Consider the following 13,755-nt stretch of genomic DNA (forward strand, 5'->3'; position numbering starts at 1 on the left):
TTCTAAACTTGTAAGCTGGGTTGGTTTTATTCTCCCTCCGTTTCCACTCTCCTTCTATTACTGATATATATGGTGCTATGAATATTTCCTTGAACACTGATTTAGATGAATCTCAAATGTTTTAAATGTAGTATTTTTATTATTTTCTAGAAAATCTGAAATTTATATTTGTATTTTGCTTTTGAACCAGTAATTGGGTGAAAATTTTGAAATTTTCAGATGGAAGAACTTGTTTGTTTTCTGATTGTGTTATTAATTTTAGATTCGTTGCATTGTTATCTGAGAATATTTATGTTCTTTGTACCTTTTAGAATTTATTGTGATTTTTTTGTGGCCAAATAAGTAATCAGTTTTCATTAATGTTCACTGTATACCTGAAAAAGATAATTCTCTATTTTTAGGGTATAGAGTTTGACATATGTAAATATCCATAAGATTTAATTTATTGATTTCATTCATTTTTGTTCATTTGGTGGTTTTTTTAGGCAGAGGACAAAGTCTCTGTTTTTTTCTAAAACTTTTTATATCTCCTATAATTTTTGCTTTAAGAAAGTTACTCCTGTTATTTTCTGCATAATTATTCATATCTGTTCTATCATTATTTAAACTGTATTCTTTAACATTATAAAGTACTCTTCTTTATCTGACTTTATGCTTTGGTCTTTTTCTGAAATTGAGATTTTGATGAATTCTTTCTTTTTATTTGTATTTGCTTAATTTACTCTTGTTCATTCTTTATTTGCAACTTTTCTCAATCATTTTATTTTAGTTATATCTCTTATATACATAATAAAATTGAGTTTTGTTCTGATCAAATCTAATTTGATCTAATAGGTAGGTTAAGCCTATTTGCATTTATTGATATGACAGCTATGTTTGATCTTAATATAATTTTCTTCTGCTTTCTGTTTACATGTCATACATATGCAAATACATAAACAAGTATAAATGTATATACACACACATAGATATGTATTGTGTGTATGTATATATGCATATACATATATATGCTTTTCAAAGTGTGGTTTGTTTTTCCTCATTTTTAAAAAATTATAGTTCTTATAGTTAGGAAACTTTGCATTTGTGTACTAGTGGTGTATTAGTTATTTGTTGCTGCTTAACAAATTACCACAAAGTTAGCAGCTTAAGAAGATACACATTTATTATCCACAAAATCTGTGGGTCAAGAGTCTGGGTATGGCTTAGCTGGGTCTTTTGCTTCAAGGTTTTTTATGAGATGTTGGCTAGGGCTGGCATCTCATCTGTTACAAGGGAAGGATCCACTTCCAACCACACATGGGTGTTGGCAGGACCCAGTTTCTTGAAGGCTCTCAGACAGAGGGCCTCATTCTCCTGCTAACTGCCAGCCAGAGGTTACCCTGAGTTCCTTACAACATGGGTTTCTCCATATAGTGGCTGTCTACATCAAAGTCAGTAAGGGAGGATGTCAATGGAAAGAGTTTACTAGCAAGATAGAACTTGGAATCTTCTATAATCACAGAAGAGACATACTGTCAAATTTACCATATTCTGCTGGTAACTCAGCCATGCTTTATTCTTTCTCACTTCCCCACCTGTGTTACTACCATTCCTTCTGCCTTGACTGACATATTTCTCTGAACTCCAAATAAAGAGACTATATAAAATCCACTGTTAAAATTAACCTAACATAAAGACTGTCCTTTCTGTCTGTCTCTTAAACTACTATTTTTGGGTTGTCTTTTCTCCTCAAGTTTTGTGGTTTGTTGTTTCAGATGATGGTATGAAGACGGAGATCACAATGTTAGTCATGAAGCAGGAATTTTGTGAAGTAACAGAACCACATAGGGAGGAGTTTGATGGATGTAATGAAACTGTGTCTCAGCATGCCAAACATAGAAGAGACAGTGAGCCTAATGGCAATTTGGAAATGCACGATGGGGATGCCACAGGCGAAAAAATATATAAATGTGATGAGTGTGGGAAAACTTTCACCTGGATCAGAGGCCTTCAGATGCATAGGAGGATCCATAATGGAGAGGAGCCATACCCATGTACAGAATGTGGAAAGGCCTTCATCACACACGCGGAACTTACCCAGCATCAGGGGCTTCACAGCAAGAAAAAAAACCCATAAATGTAAAGAGTGTGGGAAAAGCTTCAGTCAAAAGGCAGGACTCTTCCAACATCTTAAAATCCACACTGGAGAAAAGCCCCATCAGTGTAGTAAATGTGGCAGATGTTTTAGTTGGAGATCAGTTCTTAGGAATCATCAAAGTCTCCATACTGGAGATAAACCTTTTGAATGTATGGACTGTGGGAAAGCCTTCTGCCATAGTTCACACCTCATTGAACATCAGCAATTCCACAACAAAGAGAAACCTTATGCATGTAATGAATGTGGGAAAGCCTTCAGGCAGTGTTCACCTCTTACTGAATATCAACGAATTCACAGCGAAGAAAAACCCTATGAATGTAAAGTACGTGGAAAAGCCTTCACTCAGTATGCCGTCCTTAACCAACACCAGAGAATCCACACTGGAAAGAAACCTTTTGAATGTCCCGTATGTGGATGAGCCTTTAGCCGGAGCTCAGGACTAATAATACATCACAGACTCCACTCAGGGGAAAAACCCTATGAATGTGCTGAGTGTGGAAAAACCTTTAATGTGAGCTCAACCTTGATCATACATCAGAGAATTCACACTGGGGAGAAGCCCTATAAATGTGATGAATGTCTGAAGCCTTTAGTCAATGTTCAGGCTTAATAAACACAAGTTAGGAGGCAAGCATGGAAACCCTCCTGAGCCAAGAAAATATAAATGTGATGAGTGTGTAAAGACCTTTACTCTGTCAACTGGCCTGAGGAAGCACAAAAGAATCCACACTGGAGATAAGACTTACCAATGTCCTGAGTGTGGAAAGGCCCTCACAAGGAGACAGGATCTTATCGAACACCAGGGGATTCAAAACAAGGTGAAGCTCTGTCAGTGTCAAGTGTGTGGCAAAGCCCTCAGTCAGAAGACAGGTCTTAGTTGCCATCTCAGAATCCCCCCAAGAGAGAAACCTTTTGAGCGTTCTGAATGTGGGCCAGCTTTCTGCTGGAAGTCAGATCTCAACAAACATAAAAGAGTCCACTCTGAGGGAAAACCCTATAAATGTGAAGAGTGTGGGAAAGCCCATAGGCAGAGAGCAACCCTGGTTCAACATCAGAGAAGCCACATTGTGCCAAGACCTGGGAGTGGGGTGAGTGGTGCAAAGCCTGCAGTGGAAGCTCAGCCCTGATTAATCACCAGAGAATCCACTACAACTGAACACCTTGCCCACGTGTTTGGTGACAACTTCAAGTAGTATCCAGGATTTTTTCTTACTGAGATAAAATGTTTCTTGAACTCCATTGTTTAAGAACATCATGGATGCCACATTTAAGACTTTTTATAAAAATCATAAATACTGTGAAAGTTGAGAATTTAGGAAAATAAACATCGAGGAATTTACCTGCAATTACATTTTGTAAATGCAATGAAGTATCAGTGCAACAAAAAAGTATACAAGGGCAGTTGTTTAAAAATTATATTTTTCTGCTGAATTATTTATTTTGTTTTGGAGCCATTTCAATTTCTGACTAACTTTAGCATAGCCTAGTGTTGAAATTACTTGTTTGAGTACCAGTTGAGGACACTGGAATATCTAAGAGCTTGGAATGTGCAAGGTGCATTGTCTCTGTTTCTTTCCTACCTTGGCTACCTGACCAAGCAAGCCACAATCTAGAAGACAAATAGTAGGTGGGTTAAAGACCCTTCCACATCTCCACTCCAGAATCATCATTTCCTAGTGAAAAAAGGATGTGTAATATTCTAAGTAGTATGGAGGACATAGAAATTTTGGCCCCTAGTAACTCAAAATTTAGTGGGGCCATCATGGCTAAAGCCCAGGGGATATATTTTCCACTGTGAACACAGCTCCTCGAGTTCAAATGGAGATGGACAAACCTTTCATTTCAGCATTTTCACCCTCCTACAAATTATATTTCCTCAACTGAAACCCCTTTCAACTTCAGCACTAACTGTGTCCCTCATTGGTCAAGGATGTGAGGGACTTCTTTGCCGAAGCTGATAATCATTTTCAAACACTGGAAGAATTGCACTTCTTTGTGCTGGTCACAGTGTAACAGCTCTAGACATGACATACTTTTAAGTTTACATCTGCATTGTTAACATTTTATCTAACATTTTCCTTAATCTGCACAGCCAAGAAAACAATAAACCAAACCCTGATTTGAAGTGTTTGCCAACATCCAGCTTTCTGTGGTGTACAGTACTTGCACCATGGCTGATTTCCAGTGAAATCACTGAAGTCATGGAGTTGAGAAGAGATGTGGGGTAGCAGAGGATTATAGATTCTTTCCACTATATAGATACACAGACAACCTCAAGAGCAGAAGTAATCGTAAAATGTAGTAAATTGGGAATTGATATATTTTGAGTATATATTACCTTTTAATAATTAAATTGTAGCTGAGCGTGGTGGTGCACCCCTGTGGTTCCCACCTACTTGGGAGGCTGAGGTGGGATGATCACATGGGAGTTCGGGGCTGTAGTGAGCTGTGATCACACCACTGTACTCCAACCTGGGTGACAGAGTGAGACCCTGTCTCAAAAAAACATTAATATTAATAATTTAGTTGTCAGTTTTAATGATGTATTTTTTAATGTCTTGCAGAATTCTTGAAAATTTAACAAGCTCTGAGTCTCTTTGGTCAGGCTCCTACCCACCACTCATTCATGTTTCCTGTATTTGTTCCTTTTTATGGCTGAGTAGCATTCCATTGTGTGGATAAGTTACAATCTATTCTCCACTGCTATCATTTTGTCATTTCAGTAGTATTATATAAATCATGTAGTATGTAACCTTTTGCGATTGGCTTTTTGCACTCACTATAATTTGTTAGAGATTTGTCCAGGTTGTTGGGCATATCAATAACTTGTTCCTTTTTGATGCAGAGTACTATTTCATGATATGTGTATACCAAAGTTTGTTTAACCATTCATCATTGAAAGACATCTGGATTGTTTTCAGTTTTGGCTATTATGAATAAAGCTGCTGTGAACAGTCATGTACAGCTATTGTGTGAGCCTAAGTCATCGTTTCTCTGCAATAATGACCAGAAATGCAATTGTCAGGTCATCTGATAGTCACATATTTAGTTTTTTGTTTTTTGTTTGTTTTGAGACTCTGTCACCCAGCCTAGAGTGCAGTGACATGATCTTGGCTCACTACAACCTCTGCCTCCCGGGTTCAAGCAATTCTCCTGCCTCAGCCTCCCGAGAAGCTGGGATTACAGGCACCTGCCACCACGCCTGGCTAATTTTTGTCTTTTTAGTAGAGATGGGGTTTCACCATGTTGGTCAGGCTAGTCTCAAACTCCTGGCCTCAAGAGATCTGCCCACCTCAACCTTCCGAAGTCCTGAGATTACAGGTGTGAGCCACTGTGCCCGGCCACATGTTCAGTTTTTTTAAAGAAACTACTAGACCTTGGCGGGCGCCTGTAGTCCCAGCTACTCGGGAGGCTGAGGCAGGAGAATGGCGTGAACCCAGGAGGCGGAGCTTGCAGTGAGCCGAGATCGCGCCACTGCACTTCCGCCTAGGCAACACAGGAGAATCCGTCTCAAAAAAAAAAAAAAGAAAAGAAAAAAGAAAGAAAGAAACTACAAGACTTTTCCAGAGTAGCTGTACTATTTTACATTCCCACTAGCAAAATATGAGTGATCCAGTTTCTCTACTTTTTTTCTATCATTTGGTGTTTGTCTCTGTTTTTATCCTAATAGGTATTCTGATAGGTATAGTACAGTAATTTCTTACTATGCTTTTAACTTGCATTTCCCTAATTGCTAATGATGTTGAACATTCTTTGGTAAAATGTCTTTTCATGTCTTTTGCCATGTTCTGATTCCTATCTTACTATTCATTTTTTAGGGTTTTTTATATATTATAGAAACTAGTATCATCAGATATGGGTTTGTAAGTATTTTCTCCCAGTCCGCAACTTTATCTTTTTATCCTTCTAAGAGGACGTCTTTAACAGAGCACAAGTTTTCAGTTTTTATCAAGTCCCAACGGTCAATTTTTCCTTTTTTGGATCATGTTGATGGCATCAAGTCTAAGAACTCTTTGCCTAACCCTAGATCCTAAAGATCTTCCATGGCTTTTTTTTTTTTTTTCATAAAATTTTTATAGTTTTCCTTTTAACTTTTTTTTTTTTTTTTACTTTTGGTTTTTTGAGACAAGGTCTTACTCTGTTGCTCATGTGGGAATACAGTGGCATTATTACAACTCACTGCAGCCCTGACCTTCTGGGCTCAAGCAATCCTTCCCCCTCAGCCTCCCAAATAGCTAGGACTACAGATGTGTGCCACCACACACACGTCTGTAGTCCTAGCTACTGAAACGATCCTCCAGCCTCAGCCTCCTGAATAGCTGGGACTAGAAGTGTGCACCACCATGCCTGGCTAAATTTTTAAATTTTTTGTAGAGACTGTCTTACTATGAACCTTGACCTAAGTATCATGCCTTATATACAAATTAACAAAAAATGGATCATGGATTTAAAAGTTAAATGTTGGCCAAGCACGGTGGCTCCCACCTGTAACCCCAGCACTTTGGGAGGCTGAGGCAGGAGCCCAGGAGCAACCTGGGCAGCATAGAAAGACCCCGTCTCTACAAAAAATAAAAATAGCAACATGTGGTGGTGCACACCTATAGTCCCAGCTATTCAGGAGGCTGAAGCTGGAGGAGTGCTTGAGCCCAGGAGGTCCAGGCTGCAGTGAGCTGTGATCACACCACTGCACTCCAGCCTGGGTGACAGTGAAACTCTTTTCAAAAAAAATTAATAATTTTGAGCTCAATTTCCTTAGTATTTATTAGGACATTAAAATTATTTCATATTGGATGAGTTGCGATAGTTGGTGTTTCTCAAAGAATTGGTCTATGTTGTTAAATTTATGTGTAGAGTCTGGGCGCAGTGCTCACACTTGCAATCCCAACACTTTGGGAGGCCAAGGCAAGAAGATTGCTTGAGGCTAGGAGTTGGAGACCAGCCTAGGCAACATAGCAAGACCCCCATCTCCACAAAAAAATTTAAAAATTAGCTGGGCATGGTGGTGTACGCCTATAGTCATAGCTACCCAAGGGGATGACAAGAGGATCGTTTGAGACTAGGAGTTCCAGTCAGAAGTGAGCTATGATCACACACACCACTGCACTCCAGCCTGGGCAACAGAGCAAGCCTTGTCTCAAAAATAAAATAAATATATATGTAGAGAGTTGTCCATAGTATTCCCTATTATCCTTTTGGTGTTTGCAGAGTCTGTTGTGATATCTCCTGTTTCATTGCAGTTAATGGTCTTCCCTAATTTTTTATTTATCAGTCTTACTAAAGGTTTTAATTTATTGATCTTTTCAAAAAACCCACTTTTTGTGTGTTGTTAAATTTTCCATTTGAGTTTTGCTCTTATTTTTATTATTTGCTTCTTTCTGCTTGCTTTGTGGTTTTCTTCTTCTTTTTCTAGGCTCTTGAAGTGAAAGTTTCAATTATTGATTTGAGACTTTTCCTCTTTTCTAATGTATGCACTTACTGCTATAAATTTGCCTCTTAGTTCTGCTTTAGCTGTGTCCTACAAATATTGTTGTTTTTTAATTTTCATTTAGTTCAATGTATTTTTTTATTTTCCTTAAGACTTCGTCTTTGGTTATTGACTTATTTAGGAATGTATTCAGTTTTCAAGAATTTGGCAGTTTTTTCCTATCTTTCTGTTATAATTCCTAGTTTGGTTTTCTTGTGGATGCAGAACACATTCTAGTTCTTTTAAACTTGTTGAGGTTTGTCTTATGGCCCAGGATATGGTCCATATTGTTATATATTCTATGGGTACTTAAAAATAAATATGTATTTTGCTGGTGTTGGGCAGACTGTTTTATAAATATCTATTAGTTGGTTGGCTGATGGTATTGTTCAGTTCTTCTGTATCCTTGATGATTTTCTGTCTAGTTGTACTATCACTTGTTCTCTAATATAATTGTGGATTTGTCTCTCTTTTCAGTTCTATCAGTTTTTGTTCACATATTTTGCCTACCTATTCTTTGGTACAGATACGTTTAGGATTATTATGTCTCATTAGTGAATTCACTCTTGTCATTATGTAATGTTCCCTCTGTGACTGGTACTTTTCTTTGTTCTGTAGTCTACTCTATCTCACATTAATATAGTTGCTCCTCCTATACTTTAACTGATATTTGCATGATCTACCTTTTTTCATCCATTTACTTTTTTTTGAGAGGGAATCTCACTCTGTCACCCAGGCTGGAGAGCAGTGGTGTGATCTTGGCTCACTGCAAAGTCCACCTCCCAGGTTTAAGTGATTCTCCTGCCTCAGCCTCCCAAGTAGCTGGGACTACAGGCGCAAGCCACCACGCCTGGCTAAGTTTTGTATTTTTAGTAGAGACAGGGTTTCACCATGTTGGCCAGGCTGGTCTTGAACTCTTGACCTCAGGTGATCCACCCACCTCAGCCTCCCAAAGTTCTGGGATTACAGGCATGAGCCACTGTGCCTGGCCCCATTTACTTTTTTTTTTAGATGGAGTCTTGCTCTGTCACCCAGGCTAGAGTCTGGTAGCATGATTTTGGCTCACTGCAACCTCCGCCTCCCAGGTTCAAGTGATTCTCCTGCCTCAGCCTCCTGAGTAGCTGGGATTACAGGTGCCTGCTACCATGCCTGGCTAATTTTTGCATTTTTAATAGAGATGGGGTTTCACCATGTTGGTCAGGCTGGTCTCAAACTCCTGACCTCAAGTGATCCTCCCGCCTCAGCCTCCCAAAGTCCTGGGATTACAGGTGTGAGCCACAGCATCTGGCCTACTTTTAATATACTTATATCATTATATTTGAAGTGAATTTCTTGTAGACAGCATATACTTGGTGCCATTTTATTTTTTGCTTTTTGTTTGTTCTCTGTGTTGCATTTTTTTTTCTGCTTTCCTGTGGGTAACTGGGACTTTTTTTTGAAGTCCAGTTTGATCTGTGTGTGTGTATATATATATATACATATATATATATATATTTAAGTATATCTCTTTGTATGGCATTTTTAGGGGATTCTCTATATATTGTATTTTATGTATGTAAGTTGTCACAGTCTACCAGTGTCAAGTTCACGTAAAGTATTTCCATACTTTACCTTTCCCAATTTATAATTCTTGTAAATACATACTCTACATACATTTAGAATTACTTTAGGCAGTGTTGTAGTTTTTGCTTCAATCATCAAACACAATTTAGAAAATTCAGGAGAAGGAAAGTCTATTACATGTGCCAATTTTTGTTGTTGTTTGCTTTTTAGAGACAAGGTCTCACCCTGTCAGGCCAGAGTGCAGTGGTATGAACATAGCTCACTGCAGCCTCAAGCTCCTGGGCTCAAGTGATCCTCCAGCCTCAGCCTCCCAAGTAGCTAGGACTACAGGTGAGTGCCACCACACTAAGTTAATTTTTGTTGTTGTTGTTGTTGTTGTATAGATGGGGGTTTCGCTATGTTGCTTAGGCTGATCTTGAACTTGTGGCCCCAAGCAATCCTCCTGTCTCAGCCTCTGGGATTACACTGGGATTACAGCATAGGCCACTGTGCCCAGCCCAGTATTTTTGCTTACTGTGTTTTGTCTTCTTTTCTGGTGTTACAAGTTTCCTTTTTATTTTTTTTTAATCATTTCCGATTGTTCAGAGAATTTCCATTAGCCATTATTTTGCGGTAGCTCCGCTGATAACAAAGTCTCTTTGTTTTCCTTCATCTAAAAGTATCTTGATTTCGCCTTCATCCCTAAAGGATATTTTCTCTGGATATAGGATTCTGGACTGACAGTTCTTTTCTTTCAGCACTTGAAAAATATTGTGCCACTTCCTTCTGGCCTCTATTGTTTCTGATGAAAAATCCCTGTCATTCTCATTGTTTTTCCTCTATTTTTTTTTTTTTTTTTTTGAGGCGGAGTCTCACTCTGTCGCCCAGGCTGGAGTGCAGTGGCGCGATCTCGGCTCACTGCAAGCTCCGCCTCCTGGGTTCACGCCATTCTCCTGCCTCAGCCTCCCGAGTAGCTGGGACTACAGGCGCCCGCCACCACGCCCGGCTAATTTTTAGTATTTTTAGTAGAGACGGGGTTTCACCGTGTTAGCCAGGATGGTCTCGATCTCCTGACCTCGTGATCCACCCGCCTCGGCCTCCCAAAGTGCTGGGATTACAGGCGTGAGCCACCGCGCCCGGCCTTTTTCCTCTATTTTTAAGGTATCATTTTTCTTTGGCTACTTTCAAGAATTTTTTCTTTGTCTTTGGTTTCCAGAAGGTTAATTATTACCTGTCTTGGTATGGATTTCTTCGGGTTTGTTATGTTTAGCATTTTCTCAACTTCTTGAATTTAGTAAGTTTATGTCTTTTGACAAATTTGGGAAATTTTCAGTCATTTTTTTTTACTTTTTCATCCTTGCCCCCCTCTCCTTTCCTTCTGGTACTCTAATTGAACATTGGCTCTTTGGTTATAGTTCACAGATTCCTGAGGCTGTTTTCAATTTCCTTAGTCTGTTTTCTCTGGCATTCAGATTGGTTAATTTCTGTTGTTCTCTTTCAGTTCAGTGATTCTTTCCTTTTCCCCTCTCAATTCTGCCATTCTGCCATTCTGCCCATCTACTGAGCTTTTTATTTCTGTTACTGTGTTTTTCATTTCTGAAGTTTCCATTTGGTTCTTCTTTTATGTCCTATTTGCTGAAATTTTCTATGTCTTTGCTGTGTCTGTTTTTTCTTATTATTTGTTTCAGGCATGTTTGTAATTGCTTGTTCAAGCCTTTTTGTCATGGCAGCTTTAAAATCTTTGTTAGATAATTCTAAGATTTGTCACCTCAGTTTTAATATTCATTTTTTTTTCGTTCAGTCTGAGAATTTCTTGCTCCTTGGTATGAAGAAGGATTTTTGACTGAAACCTGGAAATTGTTATATTATGTTCTGAACTCTGGATCTTATTCAGAATCTTTTGTTTAACCTGGCTTTCTCTGATACTACTCTGGCAGGGGTAGGTGGGGGTGTGCTGCCTCATTACTACCAGATGGAACTAGAAGTCCATCCTCTGTGATACCCAGCCTCCATTGACACCCCCACTCAGCCTCCATTAACACCCAAGGTGGGAAGCTCTTCATTATTTTTGGGTGGAGGGGAGTTCCAATTCCCCATGTGGTTTATACTGATGCTATGGTCATGGGTATGACCTCATTACTGGTGGGTAATAGTAAAAGCCCTGGGCCTTCAGTAGGCCTCATCTGACACCAGTCCAATGAAGAAGAGGAGGAGTGCCTTGTTTTTGCCAAATTGGGGTAGGAGTCCATGCTCTCCACATGGCCTTTATTGACACCAACTTAGTGGAGATATTGGGGTACCATTGGAGCCTGGTGAGGGTAGAAGTCTAGGCTTCTCACTGGGCCTTTGCTGTTGTGGGTAGGGCTTGGGGCCACAGTTTTTTCTGTCATGTTTGGCTGGAGTAGAGCAGTTACTATCTAAAAGGGTTTTTTGTCTTGCTAAGCTGCCCCTTTCTTGATCCTTGGGCTGCAGCAGCAAGCTTTTGTTACTGTTAAATCTGCTTCTGTTGGCATTTTCAGGTTGCTACTGTCTTCAATTTCAAGTTTAGGATAAATATGGCCAAAAGAAGACCTAGGGAACTCATTACTGGGTCATTCCTTGAATCCTGAGGTTCCTATCCAGTCTGCCTTCTGTTCACCTTTTAGAGACTTCTTATGTTTGTTTTATATATAATCTCCAGAGCTTTTAGTTGTACTTAGTAGAAGGAACAGGGAGAAGTACATTTACTTCACATCCCAGAATCCTCACTTTATTTTTAATGAACTACTCTCAGTAATTCACCTTTTTAACTTATGTCAATTTTAGCAAAAAATTCAATTTCCACTTATCATTTATTTCTTGTTCCTCAGAGTGCTCCTCTAACATCTTCCGACCAAGACACTGCTGAGGTCACAACTCCCGGTGTCCAGGATGGCTGTGGATGCAAAGAAGCCTGCTGACTAGCAGCTCCTCCTGGAGGGTTTTGTGATAGTAAAGGTGAAGTTTGAGGAAGACCACCTCAGGGATTAGGATTTTTACCTTCCAGAGAACCAATCTCTTGCCTGGGAGACCTTCAGCCAGCAGTTTAGACACTGCTGCTGCTAGGATTCCTTAGGACCCTGTCTGAACCTGAAAATTATGACATCTAGCAGTCTCTGGGGTGCAATGTTCAGTGAGAACTTTAAGCAAGGCTGATTTTTTCTTTTCTTTTTTTTTTGTCAACACGAGAGTCACTATGAAAAGGCTTATCCATTATGAGACTCAATGTTATTAATCTCTTATTACATAAGGAACATCTAGGTGCCACATTGGAGACTGAGTCTGCATGGGTAATAAATTCTGAAAAAAACAAGGATTTACAGAACTTTATTTGTGATTTGACCCTATTCAGTACAATAAAGTGTTCATGCAATAAAATAGCTATGCTGAAACTGCCATAGAAAATTCTTTTTTCTTTTGAAATTTATGTTATTTTGTGCATATTATCTTTATTTCTAATTATTTTTGGCATAGCCAGTACTGGTACTACTTTTTTCCCCCTTAATAGTGATTGATGGTCATTGACATATAAAAAGAGTTTGGTGTTAGGTCAGTTGTCTCTCTTTCCATCCCACACTGGAAACCTAACAGGTTTAGTGGGTGTGTAGCAGCTCCTCCAAACACCCATGCCCCACATTTTCACCATATTACATTTATTTCACCCCCTGGTATCCTATCATATGTAGGTTTTATTTTCATTTCCCTTCACTACATATTTCATCATCTTGTTCTGATGACTTCCTGTATTGATGCTACCTGACCTAGTCACCCAGGCTCCAAACCTTGGAGTCATCCTTGATTCCATCTATCTTGTTTCTCCACTCCACAACCAAGCAGAACTATTCTATCTCTACAGACTGCTCAAATATGTCCCTTATTTTCCATTTGTGTTGTTATTCTTTCTCTTATTGTATAAACATGTATTGAGTGCTTATTATATGTCAGGCACTTCTAGGCAGTGGAACTAACAGTGGCGTACAAAACAGACAGTCCCTCCTTTCATGGAGCTTATATTCTAGTGAACATGAAGTAAGAAGGTGAGATAAATAACAAATAAAAGCACTTTAGGCACTAGTAAATATCATGGTCAAAATACAATTGGGTTATAGGACAGAGAGGGAAAGATTTAAGGTATTGAATAGGTAGAAGCTGTATTAGTCTGTTCTGTGGTGCCATGAAGGAATACCTGAGACTGGGTAATTTATAAAGAAAAGAGATTTAATTGGCTCATGGTTCTGCAGGAAGCCAATTGGCTCATTGGCTCTACAGGAAGCAGATGGTGCTGGCATCTGCTCAGCTTCTAGTGAGGCCTCAGGGAGCTTTTACTCATGGTGGAAGGTGAAGCAGGAGAAGCATGTCACATGGCAAGACAGGAAGCAAGAGAGCTACGGAGGAGGTGCCACACTTTTAAAACAACCAGATCTCACATGAACTCAGAGCAGGAACTCATCATAAGGAGGGCACCAGGCCATTCATGAAGGATCCACCCCCATGACCCAAACACCTCCCACCAGGCTTTACCTCCAACACTGGGATCAATTTTCAATATGATATTTGGAGATGACAGACATCCAAACCATATCAGATGCTGAGA

Source organism: Gorilla gorilla, chromosome 5 (genome assembly GCF_029281585.2).
Source record: "Gorilla gorilla gorilla isolate KB3781 chromosome 5, NHGRI_mGorGor1-v2.1_pri, whole genome shotgun sequence".
Classification (NCBI taxonomy): domain Eukaryota; kingdom Metazoa; phylum Chordata; class Mammalia; order Primates; family Hominidae; genus Gorilla; species Gorilla gorilla.